General features: G+C 36.2%; 1 long non-coding RNA gene across 2 annotated transcripts; it reads right to left on the bottom strand.

Moving 5' to 3' along the window:
* Nucleotides 1-7389: 7389 nt before the first annotated feature.
* Nucleotides 7390-10655, bottom strand: LOC141436034 (uncharacterized). Of its 2 annotated transcripts, none has more exons than XR_012452250.1 (3): nucleotides 10071-10655; nucleotides 9362-9467; nucleotides 7390-8885 (listed from the first exon to the last, which is right to left on the bottom strand). It is a non-coding gene; the product is annotated as an uncharacterized lncRNA (long non-coding RNA). The 2 variants fall into 2 exon arrangements; XR_012452251.1 differs by lacking the exon at nucleotides 10071-10655 and adding an exon at nucleotides 9761-9805.
* Nucleotides 10656-17199: the final 6544 nt, after the last annotated feature.

Here is a 17199-nt window from a genome sequence, read left to right as displayed (position 1 = left end):
TTAAGGCTTACAAGAAATTAATTAATAGAGATTTTTTATGTCCATGAAATTAAAAGTAGATTTAATGTAGACGCTAGTATGAATGTTAAAATGGAACACGTAAAATGTTCAAGGAAAACACCGTTAAATATTTGGACGAATTGCTACTAAGGGAAATTGCTATTTCCTTTTAAGACAGATACATTTAAAATGATCATAATGAATGTACCAACTTGTGAATCAAATACTATAACAGTTTCAAGCTCAAGCTGGTATTAAGACAATAGACTCATTATATAAATAACAATTTAAGTAGCATATTATGTTTACAGTGGATAATCCATTTAAGTTGTAACTAGGCAACCAACATGCACATGTCAACATTGGGCATGCGACAAAGTCCTGCCTGACATCAACCTCCACTGTAGGCTGCCACATATTCAATCATCAAATACAACACACCCTAACCAACTTTAAAAAAACCCAAATAACTCGCATCTTAAATCGAGGTTAGCTCGACATGTTTCGGGCTAATACGTAGCCCTTCCTCTGGGAGCACACGCCACGGCGGCTGCTGCAAAACGCGCACGTAGTGCCGTACCATGTGCCTGTGCTCCCAGAGAAAGGGTTTTTAAAAGGACCAGCCTGAAACATGTCGAGCTAAATTCGATTTAAGACGTGAGTTATCCGGGCTTATTTCACTAAATATCAGTGAGTAGTTTCAGGTTCGACTCAGAAAAGTTAAAAAAACCCACACATTGTCATTTCAAAGTTTAATATCTTAAACACGGCTGCACCGATTTCAATGAAACAGCTAAGAACCAACGCACGGAAACTGACTTTCACGGTGAAAAAAAATCTGCATCGAAATCGATCCATCTGCTTGAGAGCTACGATGCCACAGACAGACATACAGACATTTAGCGTCACAGAATAACAGCCTTCTTTTTGGGTTGCGGGCTACCTCGACATTGGCGGAATCATCGATAGTATCGATGGAGCTATATTTTTTTTTAAATTGAATTGAATGAGTGCTGTCGTTTTTTATCTTTCTAGATGGCGCCACTGTTGCGTGAGGTTTTTAAGCGTGGGTTTCAAAGTCTGTTATTACGGGCGTGAAAACAAAGTTTCAAAAAATCCGCTAAGAAAACATGTCCGTGGAAGCTATGCGGGTTGTCCGTAGGTTTGTATGGAAGAGCAACCCCCTTAAAACCGTACCATAAAAATATTGCGCAACCAGTGTTGCGTAGTCCCGTTTTGTTCGGAAAAAAAGGGAGGACAAAAGTTTCCGAAAGACAAAACTGTCTCCAAACACAGACATTCATTACCCCGTAACGCATAATTGCCATAATTAATATCAGCTAATGCAAAATATTCACAAAACTATTCTAATTATAAATAAACCCGCGTAGCTCACCCAAAAACTATGAGATTTGACATTTCGGAAACCTCATGCTACACTAGCGCCTCTAGCGGCGAATTCATACGCGATAGCCCTCATTGGGTTGCGGGTTAAAAATGAGGATTAAAAACTAACCCCTAAAATCTCAAAAGTACCGACCGGCTCTGTAAGTAATCAAAACAGTAATAATTATTAGTGTATCAGTAAATTAATTACCATGTAAATTGAAAATTACTTTGATTATTAACCCCGAAATTGAATACTAATACATAAAATAGCCGATATTTTTGAGGATTTTTGTTGCTTATTTTAAGGTTTCAAAAACTGCTGAACAGATTTTAAAGAAATATAGCCATAAATCACCGCAAGGAACCTAACCTTCACGTTAAAAATCGAACGGATGAAGCGAAATCGGTCCATCCGTTTGAGAGTAAGATGCCGCTGACAGATAAGCGAATTATTATAGCGTCAATCTTATAACACCCCTCTTTTACGTCGGGGGTTAAAAAACCAACATATTTTCGTTCTCATGGCATCTTACAAGGCTCTCTTAAGGTTGTGCTTCAACCGTACACAACTCCCAATGGAAGCTATACTTTATTTATCAATAAGGGTACCTCACTGGTATAACTTAAAAAAAAAACACGTCGCTATCATAAACCCCTAGGGCACGAAAATGGCACACACTCGCTTACCCCCGTACACGGGTTTCCACTTTGCGACTCGTAAATGCGCCTTTTGTTAACACGCCTAATGCTTCAGTTAGCTTTTAAACTTGTGTAGCTGGCTAGGTATAATTAAGGTACAAAAAAAGTTAGAAAGAGGGTTATTTGATAGATAGTAATGTAATATTCCTAATTTTAATATAGATAAATTAGTTGTAAAACAAAAATGCTAGCTTTTTTTTGAGTGAATCTCGATTGTTTTAAATTGAAATTAAAGCTCGAAATCAGATAGGAATTGTTAAGCCGACTTATCTTGGGAATGAGTCTGATTACTTCTACAATTTTATTGTCAAAGAATCGCACTACCACAGTACAAAACAGTTCAGGTTATTTTTGTAAATTTTTATATCCATTTTAAATACTCTATTTCTAGGCAAAAATAAGACATACATGATGCTATAACACTGTAACTTTTTATAAACAAATGTAAAGCTGTTTGACATATTTGTTTCTACATGTTTCGCACGTGTTGCTGTAAAATGATAATGTACCTAATCAATGCATTTCAACTCATTATTTCAAGGTCATCTCTTCATTTAGGGTCCGTACCTCAAAAGGAAAATACGGAACCCTTATAAGGTCGCGTTTCTAGACAATAGAAAATAGTTTTTTTACCTATACATTACATGAAAGCCTTCGAGAAGTAATATGAGAAACTTCTGTAATCTTGTGTAAAGTACGGAATCATCTCCACGCGAGTGTAAGTCGCACTTGTCTTGTTTTTGTTTTGCTGAGGACTTATCATTATTATTATTATAAAAGTTAATGATCTATCTGGACGTTAATCCATTCAACCTGTTAATCCAACGTATCCAACATGATTCACATCAGGGATATTTATTGCGCAAAAGCACAATCATCAAAAGGCGACTCTAGAAATAAACCGGGGTGTTTTCCAGTTGGAAATGAGGTACGTGTGTTTTGAAGCCACGTTTTCCAATAAATTGTAGGGTGTCAAAAGGGCGCCGTCACGTAGGCCATTCTGTGAGCATAACGGGTCTGCCATGTACGTCCCGTGCGCTAGTGGTGTGCTCGGCTGAAAATTGGCGACAATATTGCCCTAAATATTGCCAATGATTTTTGTTTCATTAGTGGACGCCATATTCTGCGTACGTGTAAGTGTTTGACAATACTTGAATAAGTCACTATTGTACATGAAATGTAAGTTTTCTTAAACAGGTTTCTATTATTTTTTTAGAGCAATTAAAGGGGCCATCACGATTCACAAAGTTTTTTCTACTTTTATAAATAATTTTGTCACATTTTTTTTTCAATTAAAATTTTGCTTTTTATGCAACCCATTGTTTATTGTAGTGTAACTGCTCATTGTAAAGTTAATATTTGACCACAAACAAATTATACGCGTAGATAAAATACATTGTTTTCGTGGCAATGCGAAATTTCATAAGAACCACTAAAAGTAAACAGCTATCTATATCTATAAACAGAAAAATAATTTTTAAGAAAATAAATTAAATTACATTGCTGAACTTTTTAATAAAATTTGTATATGACCATTCTTTCAAACCAAGAAATATTTTTTTGAATCGCACTACATACTTGTATTTTTATAGATTGATGATAAAGAATTCTACTCTATTTTCTTTGGTGAAAAGTTTAATGAGGGTGAAGCTTTTCGTTTTTATTATGTTACCTAGAAGAACATGCCTGACACTAAAATTACCGTATTCATTCTTGTCTCACAATAATATATTAAAATATCCTATACCTAATTCATATATCTCAAAGGCAAAATCAACAAAAATATCCAACAATACGGCTTACACCTCCAGGAAGGAATATTGGCGGCTGCACATCATTATACACATACGCTAATAAAAACTAATAGGTCTCAAGCGCCAACATCTTCCCTACGCCCTTTTGTTATTCTACTTCCGAATAGCACAGCAGGCTCCTGCAAACGACAAAAGTGTGCGGAAAATTGGTTCATACGTTGTTAGCGTGAATTTACGACTTAATATAAAATCGCTTTTACTGCGACAATTTGTAGCCCATGATGGCTTGTCTAATTATATGTGTGTCAACTATGTGTTGGTTAACACGTGAGGGTTTATATTCCTTTCATTTATTTTATGTATGTTTATCTCTACAATATAAAACAAAGTCGCTTCCCAAGTGTGTCTCTCCATACGGGATGTCTCTGACCATGGGGATTTCAATTCAAGGTTCGATTCTACTAAGCTAAGCTTGTTTTGTTTTGTAACATTTTCGAAAAGTTAAATTTAGATTATTTATTGCTCTTCAAAGTTTAATGTTAACTTAGTGTAACGGACATGGCGGTGTTATCGCCGTCTCTTGGTACGGGAAGTTCCATGGACCATGGTCAAAAAAAAGAATGTTACTGGAGACCATACACTGCCGAAGGGGAAATATGATAGAAGACAATTTCTTTCTTAACCTGTTGGAAGGAAAAATAGAAGGAAGACGAGGTAGAGGAAGACCAAGATTGACCTAGGTGAAGGAAATGGTGAGTGTCGTGTCGTATCAGGAAGCCAAACAGCTGGCCAAAGACCGTGCGGTATGGCGATTACTCCATCGACCAGAGCATAGCTCTTAAATTTAAGAAGAAGAAGGTAAACTCTAATAACACTAACTCTGATATGAATAAAAACTTTTAGCAGTGAAAAAATTTATGACTACTCTGTAAAGCGATTTTTTTTATTCGACTGGATGGAAAACGAGCAAGTGGGTCTCCTGATGGTAAGAGATCACCACCGCCCATAAACATCTGCAACACCAGGGGTATTGCAGATGCGTTGCCAACCTAGAGGCCTAAGATGGGATACCTCAAGTGCCAGTAATTTCACCGGCTGTCTTACTCTCCACGCCGATAAACAACAGTGCAAGCACTGCTGCTTCACGGCAGGATTAGCGTGCAAGATGGTGGTAGCAATCCGGGCGAACCTTGCACAAGGTCCTACGACCTGCAAAATAACGAATATGACGATATTTAGGTAAGTATTTTTACAAGCCCTATTGAAAGCTACCGACTACATTTGAAGAAAGAGTGCATTTTGAACTCCAGCTACCCATTCTATTAAGATAAGCAATCCATTTCACTTAATGTGACTGTGAACCGATAAATTATGAAAATTCCTTCACCATACGAATCGCTAAGATTAAGAAATTGCCAAATAAATCAGGGTACCGTAATTTATTGACGCGCGAGAGAATTCCGTTCGGTGCTAAAGAAAATCGAACAAATTGATGGATTCCACAAATTCCTCACCGAAAGCCACTGAACCGAACATTTGAGACGAATTTTTTATCAGAGCCATTTGCTTTAAAAGTTTTTTACATTTTCCATTGAATAGTTGCTTTAGGGGAATTGAAAAGAAGGATAACGGTTTATGTTGATGATGCTTTCGTTTGTGCTTTTACGAGGGGATTGTTTCTGGTTGCTAGGTTTATGCGCTCGATGAGACACACTGTGTATCAAATTTGTCAAAATTAAATAAAAAGTGGCCAAGAGCTTGTCGGACATGGCCAAAATACCCTATTTTCCGTAGCCATTACGAAAAAAATAAGTAATATTTTTCTAAGGGTTTCGTACTTTATACGGAATCTTCGAAGTTTAAGTATATTTTATATCTTAGGCTGCTATTTACTCTTAAACTACTAATAATTCTTAAGAAAATTTAGCTGTTCTAGTTTTTCTTGAAAGTTTGATATTCTTACTACCATTCTGATTTTTTTCAAATTTTTCCACCCACCGGTTTAGATTATAGAGGGGGAGGGACGCTCGATTTTACTGAAAATTTGCACTTTAAAGTTGAATATTTTGCAATCATATCACTGAATCGAAAAATAGTTTTAGCAACCCCCTAATGATTTTCAAAAACCTATCCAACGATATACCCCCACTTTACGTCTATGGGAGGCATTTTGTCGGCATAGTTTACATACGTATTCGTGCAAAATTACAGCTTTCTAGCATTGATAGTCCCTGAGAAAAGCCGCGGACGGACAGACAGACAGACAGACAGACAGACATACATGGCGAAACTATAAGGGTTCCGTTTTTGCCATTTTGGCTCCGGAACCCTAAAAAAGACCAAGAGTCGAGCTAGAGCATGGGGGTTCTGTACAGCCAGAGACAAAACTAATAATCACAAAATTAAAAACAATGTCACTGACTAACAGTTTCAGATCAGAAAGTACTACTGACAGACAAATTACAAAGTTTATTTTTCTCTTAGACAAAGTCACGCTTGATCAGTTTTTATTATTTATTATCATTCCAAGTTTGTACGTCTAAACGTTATGAAGATAGAAAGAAACAATAAGTACCTATTTTGTATAGGGTCGAAATCCCAATTGGTGGTCCAATTGATGGTCGACATGTCGAGGCAGGTAATTTTACCATTAAATTGTGACGTTGAAGTAGATACCATGTGTAATAATATTTATTCACTTCAGTTGTTCAATAATTATAATTACTATTAATAATATTAGGAAAAAAGGAGAGAGATTAGGAAATTAATATTATCGCAACTAGTATTTACGGCGTATCGAATCTCACATGTGCAGAACATAATAATTTACGCTTGCAAAGCCGCGAGTAAAGGCTAGAGTTTAAGGTGACGCATTGCTAAACAATTAATCGAAAACAGAGCGTTTGTACCCCGCAACCCGCTCACACCCCTCTACTTTTTACGCGGCTTGCGTGTCACAGTCGACCGTATGTTACACTGACAGCGCCTAGACAGCGCGCTAAAACAGACAGAGACGTCTTAGAGTTGCCCTTACAACTTTTTTTTAGTTTTTTTGCAAATTAGCAGTAGGTAATGAAATCACGAGTATTTTTAACTGACTTCAAAAAAAGGAGGAGGTTATCAATTCGATTGTATTTTCTTTTTTTATGTTTGTTACCTCAGAACTCCGTCATTCGTCTAGTAATGCTTTCAATTAGGTCCCATATGCACCAAATCAGGATCTGATGATCGGATCCTAAGGAAATCGAGGGAAGTCTTCAAATATTGTAGGGACACCTATGGTAATTTCGATATCTTTAGTAGTAACTTGTGCATTTGCTCTTGAAAATCTTCATTTCGTGAAGTGGAACTGATGATGAAGACCACATTTGACCAACCGAGCTACTACTCGATAACAAGTACCTCACGGGTTGAATTTCAATGACTTTAACACAGTTGCTAAGCAATTTAAGTTAATCGTAATGCATATGGTGAAATGGAACGGGTGACGATGCACCAGGACTCCTCAATAATTAAAGTCTCTGCATCGGAAAAAATCTCGGGCCGTAAATGTAGGAAAGTACTGCAGAGCAAAAAGTAAATAATACAAACATACGGTTTTACAGGTAATTTTTTATATTTATCTTTTTTAATATTAATATTTTACTTATTTACACTTAACACAGTTATTTACTAATTTACATAGGTATTTATATTTTACATTTTACTTATTTATATTAAAAAAATATTATTTACACAAACATTATTAAAAGACAACACAAGCATTTATAACCGTTTGTTAAATTTATTCATTTAGATCTACAAGATCTGCCAATGGCTGTATTTAACCAATAAGTTCTATAAACAGCCCGAAGAGGGCGTTGTTAAACTAGTATATAAGGAGATAACTCTTAGAAATAAAGGCCTTTTTTCCGCCATCACCGCTGGCAACGGTCGGCACCAAACAATTAATCTGTATTTTATTCTTCCCAGAATTAAGATTGGTTTTTGGAGTTTTTTTGTATTTTTTTTATTTCAACTCCAAATTTTGTTACTTTTACGATCATCCCGTAAAATCCATATCGAAAATACAAACTGAAACATAGATCAGAAAAATTAGGAAAGCGCTGGTCTCTTTTTCTGGTTTTTCCGTGCATCTATGTTTGTTTGTATTTTCCCAGAATTACCCAAATTTAACACCGTTATTATTCGGAAACTGACATAACATAATTTGAGTTGTCAACGTTAGCTACACACCGAAAACTCAGATTGCAAGCCTACTCGTACTTGATTTTCAGAAACTAATTTCATTATAGCTAATCTGCAATCAAACGAACACTTATGCTGAGAAAGTTTTACAAGTTCCATTATAAAATGATTAAAATCAATTATTCGGTGCCCCAAATCTTGATTTTCGGTCTCAATCTGAAACAAACGTTTATTTTACTCTAGATATTGTAAGGGTCAACTTTTTATTTAAGGTTCAACTGTGTTATTTTTAGTACAATACAAATATTCGTAACACCACAGATCAGTACGGTCAGCATCAAAAGTAGCTGCGTATTTTTAAACTTTGTCGTTATACAACAACGTACTTACACCATACAAATTTGGCAATATCCTAATACGACAAAGTAAAAAAATGATCCGCTACTTTGGGTGCTGACTATACAGTGAAATCACAGTAAAAAAAGGCAAAGTAGAAAAAAGCTGTCTTATATCTTTAAAATTAACCTTTTTAGAACATAAGTACAAAACAATACAATACTCCGACTCTTTATTGTACACCAAAGTATAAGTACATTCGTTTACTGGCTTTAAGTTAATACAAAACTTACTGATACTTCAGATGCGCATTCTAATACTATGTTGAGAGATGAGTTATTTTTCTCACATTATATTTCTATCTATAATAGAAAAAAAAAAACATTTTTACAAGTTTCAAACCAAAAAATATGATCTTTATTCTGCTCACGTAAAAATTGGCAATAAAAGAAATACTTACTGTAGCTGTAGACCTACATAGTTTCTTCAAGAAGGTCCTTATTATTCTTATCTGCAGTCCTTAAATATTTTTTCTTATTTACAAACTTGAATTTGTTATTAATTATACTATAATTACTATGTAGGTAGGTAGGCGTTTTCAAAAAAAAGTGTACCTTTTCTTTCAAAATGTATTTAATTTTTTCATATAAACTTTATGAGTCAGTTTTGTGACGCCCATACCGAGTGTATGAAAAAAAAACGTTACAAAACTGTCATTTTTGATAGGGACTTTTTTTAAACCATCGGAATCGATTGTACTTTTGATTCTGAGAAGGAAAAACTATATTTTTCCAAAATTGAAAAAAAAGAATGAATACGCTTTTTTGTGAAAACGCCCAGGTAGGTACTAAAATCTTACGAGATTAATACATTTTGTAACTGCATACATTGGCGAATTTTCTCGTTTTCTAAAGAAACGAAATTAAAATGAAGCGATATTAACTTGAGTTGATATTCAAAGTAAGTAGATCTTTAAAATTAATATGGATACATACCACTACATACCCTTGCATAAAATCGATTGACATTGTTTTATTTCCACCTAAATTCGAAGACGGCTCCATGACTTTATTCTCAGAACTTTGTTCTAATGATTGCTTCCTGAAAGATAATAATGTATTTTTATTATTTGTGTTACTGCTTATTGAAATATGAATAGTTTTGTAAGTATAGTCAATGGCTTTTTGTACAAACACTGAATTGCAATAATTAAAGGAATAAAATCGATTTTCTACAGTACCGTTAGATTTCTAAAGTTTAGAAGTTAATGTTTTCGCGTACTTAGGTACTTGCAGTTCACTATTGGTTCACACACATACTTAAGAATATTTTTAACTATTACTTACCTTACCTACCTACCTACTTACCTATCTAAAAAGTAGGTAAGTACTTACCTATTATACTCGTATAAAACTAGAAGCAGATAGGGAATATTACTGCAATGTTCTGCTGCCGTCAGAATGCAGCACTAGCACAAACCGTAATCCAATGCCTTTTAAATGTCCGTAAGATACCAAAATATCACATTATATCAATAAAATTTTTGGAAATATAGCTCTGTTACTTTCGATGTAAATATCATATTATTTTGTTAGTATGTCATATGTCATGAACCGTCATGGCGACAAACTAAGAACTGACGTTGTCATGGCGATTTGTTTACGTTTTGTGCCAGTGAACTGTAGAAATATAATGATTACTCACCTTTTCTTAATCATAACCATACATTTATGAATTAAACAACCTTTCTTTTTGCTTTTTGAAGATCCGGCATTTTTTTCCCATTTATTGCTCGGTATTATTTTATATGCGATCGATGGCGCGTGGCAGTTCGACTAGCATAGGTCCGTCGCTGACAACGCCGGCGGCGGTCTGAGGCATGCGCTGAGAGGGGACTGGTTTCATAGAGTTTCATACAAAATACGAGCGCGCGCTAGCTTATATTAAAATGTCGTAAGCGACAAAACGGTTTTTGTTGTTTCAACTACAAATTACAATTTAATAAAATAAAATCCAACTTGAAGGTTGAAGTATGGGTTAAAACTAATTTAATATGAAAATTTGGAATCTTAATTTGATCTGGGTTGCCTGTAACAAGCAAATCCCTGTCTTACAAGAGGTATCTTTGATATTTTTTTCTGTGCTATAAAATTTTACGAATCGTGTTTCGGCAACTTGGAAAACAAAGTCATTGAAATGAAGAATCAGGTTTTCAAATATCACTTTGATATGTTTTGTAATTGCTGAGATAAAACTAGATGTTTTTCACCAAAATGCCCAATTCGTCGTCTTAAACAGGACGCGAGCGCGACAAGTTCGCATAATTTTTTGCAAGTCGTAATGTAATGTTTGTCTTATTTTTTTCCCACTGAAACAGTATTTTTTTCTGAAATTATTAAATGGTCATCCTATAGAAAACTGTAAGTTTGGTTAGGTTTGTTTTATAACAATTTGGAACAATTATCGGATTCAGAAAAAAAACAACTATGCGAGCCGATATCGAGCCGTTTAAATATGCCAACCTCACTTCTGTAGCAAAAAAAAGCCGTGGTGGCCTAGTGGTTTGACCTAAAGCCTCTCAAACAGAGGGTTGTGGGTTCAAACCCCGGCTCGCACCTCTGAGTTTTTCCAAATTCATGTGCGGAATTACATTTCAAATTTACCACGAGCTTTGCGGTGAAGGAAAACATCGTGAGGAAACCTGCGAAACAATTCAATGGTGCGTGAAGTTCCCGATCCGCACTGGGCCCGCGTGGGAACTATAGCCCAAGCCCTCTTGTTCTGAGACGAGGCCTGTGCCCAGCAGTGGGACGTATATAGGCTGGGATGATGATGATGACTTCTGTAGCAAAACAATGTGCAGCTAATTCAAACCGTAATTTAATCAGACTTGTCAAAAAAGCCCTATTCTGGATAATTAAAATCGCAAATGCTAAACAAAAGCTACAGTGCTCGCGTCAAAGCCGATGCTACGTCTTAATTAATTACGTAGAGTTGTCAAGCGTGGCGCTGTCTTCGTGGATGTTCTCATAAATTTAGTTTGTGGCGCGAATGTGCGGAATATGGATGCGATGCAGAGAAATAGGGAACACGTTTGGAACACTAATAACCCTAACCCTAACGTATTGCTCCTCTCCTCTCATGCACTCAAAGGTTGACTGGTAGAGATCCCTTAAAGGGATAAGTCCGCCTTTGTACAAGTATCTTAAAGTTTGTCAGTTGTATTTTGTTAATTTTCTTTTGTACAATAAAGAGTTTACATACATACATACATACATACTAATTTTGACGAATTTTAAGTTTAGAACGAAACCATTCAGCAGCGTTCCAGAATGGTCGATTTTGACCATCGTATTGTGAAACAAACGGTGCCAGGCCGGACGAATATGACGCCGAAATTTAATGATGAGAGACGAAGCAGATTAGCATGGACGAAGTGGATGGATGGAAATGGACTTCTCGCTCAGGAGCTGTGATGCCGCTTATAGATACACACGTAGCGGTCAAATCAATAAAGGGATGTTATTATTGGTGTTGCACTGAAGAAAAGGATAGCTGAACTTGTTTGGTTACTTGACGTTTAGCCAAAATTTACTAATTAGGAACCAACATTATGCTAATATTGCAAAACTGGTTTTGTAAGATATCACCTAACTTTGAGCTACTAGTAAGCCTTAGTTTTGTAGTCACTCAAGTTATATTAGAAGCAACAATTTTTTTTTTGTTACTGTTAGCAAATCTTTTTTTTTTCAGTGTGGCGTACTACAGCAAGCAACCGATTTTTTAAAAACAAAAGATCTTACCTTTTAAGATACGTTTACCATACCTATTGCACCACCTGCTAAAATCTATCCCTTACTTCTGTCTATTATAAAGGTTGCCTCGCAATCGATCTGAAGCAATAAGGCTGCCTATTGCTTACCTTGAATAATCTCTATATACCTACCTATGTACTGTTCTTCTTGTTTTTGGTGTTCAAAGAGTCATTGTATTGCATTGTATTCCAAAAAATACCGTTAAACACCTTTAACCACGATCTTAAACAAAACACTTCCAACCTCCCTACAGCATTGTTAAAAGTAAATTACAAAGCGACGCAACGTTTTGCTGCGGTATAGGCGTTGGTATAGGCCCTGTACTACGAAGGGCAAAATTTGAATTTCGTATTTTGCCGTCCCGCTGACGCTTATACTATTTAATATGAGAATGAGAGGAACAGCGCGATACGAACTTTGACTTTCGAATTTCGTAGTAGCCCCCGTGCGCACTTTACCTCTCCTCAGAATGAAAGCCTCAATCGCTTTGCAGCATCGCAAGGCAGGTATGTATGATCGACTAAAAAAAACCAATAATAGTAAAGATTTTTATTTCTTACAACTAAGAGATTCATACTTAATGACAATAAATCATGATTGGTTATTTGGAGTCTTTTTGTATTTTTTATTTCAACTCCAAATTTGTTACTTTTACGGGTATCCCGTGAAACCATATCGACAATACACGTCTCTCGATGAGAGCGGAACATAGATGTCGCTAGTGCTGCTGCATAAGTAGCGTAGTAGAAATAAGCAACCTGAGATATGTATGCATAGGAAAAATTCGTGTCTAAAATTCCTGACCAGCGGTGGTGTAGGGGTTATAGCACGCAGCACGGATTGCTGAGGAACTGGGTTCGATTCCCAGCGCTGGTCTCTTTTTCTGGTTTTTCTGTGCATCCATGTCTCAGTTTGTATTTTCGATATGGTTTCACGGGATACCCGTAAAAGTAACAAATTTGGAGTTGAAATAAAAAATACAAAAAGACTCCAAATAACCAATCATGATTTGATTGCTTAGTAGCGACATCTCTTGTCTGGGTGAGCGGTTGGTTCCGAAAGAATGTTGACGTCTCTCGATGAGAGCGAAAACATAGATGTCGCTAGTGCTGCTGCATAAGTAGCGTAGTAGAAATAAGCAACCTGAGATATGTATGCATAGGAAAAATTCGTGTCTAAAATTCCTGTCCAGCGGTGGTGTAGGGGTTATAGCACGCAGCACGGATTGCTGAGGACCTGGGTTCGATTCCCAGCGCTGGTCTCTTTTCTGGTTTTTCTGTGCATCCATGTCTCAGTTTGTATTTTCGACAATAAATCAAATAATCCTAAACATTTAAAAATTCATTCAGAAAGTCGTACGTATGGACCGACAATATTTCCGACAACGAACTCAACAAAAGAAAAGTTATTCGAGTTGGAATCCACCAATACGGAAAGAAGGTGCAATCGGACCATTTCTATTCACGTCAGATCCCATCCAAGATATCTATATATCTCCTTTTTATCTAAGACCCATTGGTTCATGTTAGCCTTGGAGCACTGTTGCAATGCGACAAAATAAATTGTTTAAAATTAATAATGTTGTGTACATTTCTATAACAAGCTGAGAATTGACCTTCAGATTGATCGTCGAACGCGGCGCGGCAATAAGTATGTCAGGTCAATATTAAAATAAAAAAATAAAAATAAAACTCGACTGCCTTAAAAAGCTTGGATAAAAACTAAACAGGAAAAACAAGTCTAGTCGTCTAAAACTCTGCTAAGTAACTTAAACTTCGGGACCCATCACTGGGAATTTTTTGGATGAGAAGGTTTTGTTTAAAGTTTTTAAGGTATTGCTTTTTTGTATATATTTTTTATTTTATATCATCCAAATTCCAGCCTATTGTGCCACTGTTACACAGGCCTCTCAGAATGCTTGCTCAGGCTTGGGTCGTAGTTCTCACGCGAGCCCAATTTAGGTTGGGAACTTCACATACCTACACCATTCACAGGTTTGTCCAGGTCTCTTCGAAATCTTTTCCTTTACCGTAAAGCTCCTGATAAATTTGTAATATATTATGTAAACATGAATTTCCAAAAACTCAGAAGTGCAAGTCCGGATTTGAGCCCACGAGACTCTGCTTAAGTAGCCATAGGTCAAACTTAAACCACTTGACTACTACGGCTTTTTCACGGACACGGAGGTTATATGCAAAACATCATAAAGTAGTAATTTTACTGGCGTCCAGCCAGTGATACTGAAAAACAAATGAAGCCAACAAAACTTTCAAACATCGAATATTCACAGTAGCTAGCTCCACTACAGCTGTTTATTGTGTCCATGTACGACGACAGCTCCACATAGCGGTGGCAACATGGGCATTGTTGTCACAACTGTCAAGCGAGGATACTATACCAGCTGATGCCCGCGACTCTGTCCGGTTTTCCGGGATAAAACTATCCTATGTCCTTACCCGGGATTCAAACGAACTGTTTACCGTATTTCTTCTAAATCACTTCAGTGTTTTAAACGGACAAGGAATAAGGAAACAAATAAACGGACTGACAAACTTTCACATGTATAATGTTTTTTGTGGGATTAGACAATCTGACCGATGATCGGCAATTTCTTTTTAACATTGTTGTTTTAATTTAAAATTAACGCGTTAGTCACAAAAGCGGGGTTTCATGCCATAATGCCATCCCATCACCCATAACTTCTTACAGCAATAATTATCCACTTATTTCATTGTTCTTGTTTTCACCATACTTTTGGAAACCTATAAAACTTGCAGTCACTATTCTTGTTTTTACAATTTATAACGACGTAACGACACATATATCTTAAAAACAATCAATTTTTGCAAAAACCATACCATCTGACAGCTCATGCCAGCAACCATTGGTTTTATTTTTAGCTGTAGCGACCGCTGTGGACGTATCGGCGCCTCAACCACCCGCTTTGCACGGTGGCAATAAATGTTCGATGCACTGTTTGCAGCACCTACATAACATAATAATATAGTTCTTATAGTCTCTAGCTAGACAAAAGCTTCTGTAAAAGAGAGCTCCAAGGCAAAGGCAATGCGCGAAAGATTTACCGCAATACGTGACTCTAACAGCTACTTTCTAAATATTTATTTGACAATCACGTCCTTTTTTTCGTTACAGTAATAGAGAGAGTTAAAATTGTGTGTATTTTTATTTCCGCAACAGCAACAAATAATAAAAATATATAGACCTAAGAGGTGTTCAAAACCGAAAAATCAAAATCTTCAAGCTCAACTTTATGGCATTGTTAAAAAAAATTAGACGCTCTTCAGATATTTTAAAATTATAGAAACATCTCCAATTCCTGAAGATTCCAATGGTAAACTACGATGATTATGTCTAGATTGCATTGTCACTTTAATAGACCAGGAACATTCCGATTTTAGGTGAATTTTGCCACAGCATCAAAACTAGTTTTTTTAAGGTTCTTAATTTCTTGTAGCCCCAGATGTTAGCAAACCTTTGGCACATAATATACCTAGTGCTCTTTGAATGCCAACATCCGCGTTGCGAATAAACATGGGCCCTGTGGAATTTCTATTACTCAATAAACACGCAAGATGGCGGAGGGCTGGAATTCGCGCAATTAACCTTGTGTTATATTTCTTTGATAGACCTACGGTTGGTGAACTCTGGCTTTATAGTTAGGGGTGCACGAAATGTTCGGAGCAAAAAAGGTATCCCTTAATTAAATGTGCGAATGTACTTACCGTGTTTTTATATTATTAGAAGGTAGCAATATTTCCTCGCATAATAGATAGATTTAATTACGTAAATAGTTTAAATTTTGTAGGCACCGTGCAAAGTTTAAGTTCAGAGCAGCAATTCTTGTCTATTATTTATTAAATAACTTTTTTACAGTTTTTTACGAAGGGTCATTAAAACATAACTCGTTGTTGCTCATGTGTCTGCTGGTCTGTCCCTTTCACGTGGATACAGCAGCTAAGTTGTTAGATTACCTACTAATCGACTTGAAGACAGTCACTAAATTATTAGAAAAAATCGGCCATTCTCATTTTATTGTGCACCTGTCTAATTACCGTACCGCTTTTTTCCCGCATTAGTGACATGGTAATTAGACTAGAGGGCACTGATAAATGTAAATGGCAGCCATCCTTTTTTTAGATGTGCACTCAGTTTCAGTGTCCTGTCGCTTTTCCTTGACAAAAAAAGCGGTACGGTAATAAGACAGGTGCACGATAAAATGAGAATGGCCGAAATATCTTATCCTAGCACTAAGAATCTCATTTTTTGATTTTGAATCTAAGTAAGTAAGGCTGTTTTTTATGTTTTCAAAACAATATAAAAAAATATAAAAGGCTATCAGATTGAACTTATCTGACCGAATGAAACAAATATGGAAATGATTAATGGGGTTACTAGACTGGTAGTCATCCAGCTGCACTGATTAGATATTAGTCACAGATTGCTTACGTAACCCAATGCTAAATTATACAATCTAGGAAACAGCTTTGTCTGATATTGTCTGTGTCTATTTTCACACTACAATGGATTTCAATAACATTAGGATTAAATTTGCTGACAACTTCTCTCGTGAAATTGTCAATGTTTCCAGTTCGTTACAACCTGAATTCATCATCAAAACATCTAGTAGCGTTGTGAATGGTTGTGTTGCTCTGATGATGAGCTCTAGTTGAGTTTGAAACGTGTCAGCGTAGTATGGCGTGTGTGTTTGTGCTTTTACAATGTGGAGATGGAGGAGCTGCATTTGTTGCATATACATAGCTATCATAAGGTCGCGGGTGAGCAATGTACCTAACTGTTTTAGTTCCTCACTATCGCATGGCCGCAAGTGAGCAAAGTAATTATTTATCTATAGTTCAAAACATCTTCAAAATGATTTGTGTCATCCGACATTCTCTGTACTACTACGAACACATTCACAGACGAACACTAATACAGCAGCATACGAACTACGTCTATAAATTCACTCGTGTGATAGTAATTTAGGGATGCTGACTTAT

The sequence above is a fragment of the Choristoneura fumiferana genome, chromosome 16 (genome assembly GCF_025370935.1).
Source record: "Choristoneura fumiferana chromosome 16, NRCan_CFum_1, whole genome shotgun sequence".
Lineage (NCBI taxonomy): Eukaryota > Metazoa > Arthropoda > Insecta > Lepidoptera > Tortricidae > Choristoneura > Choristoneura fumiferana.
The sequence above is the reverse complement of the archived record's forward strand: the minus strand, read 5'-3'. Positions and strand labels throughout refer to the sequence as shown.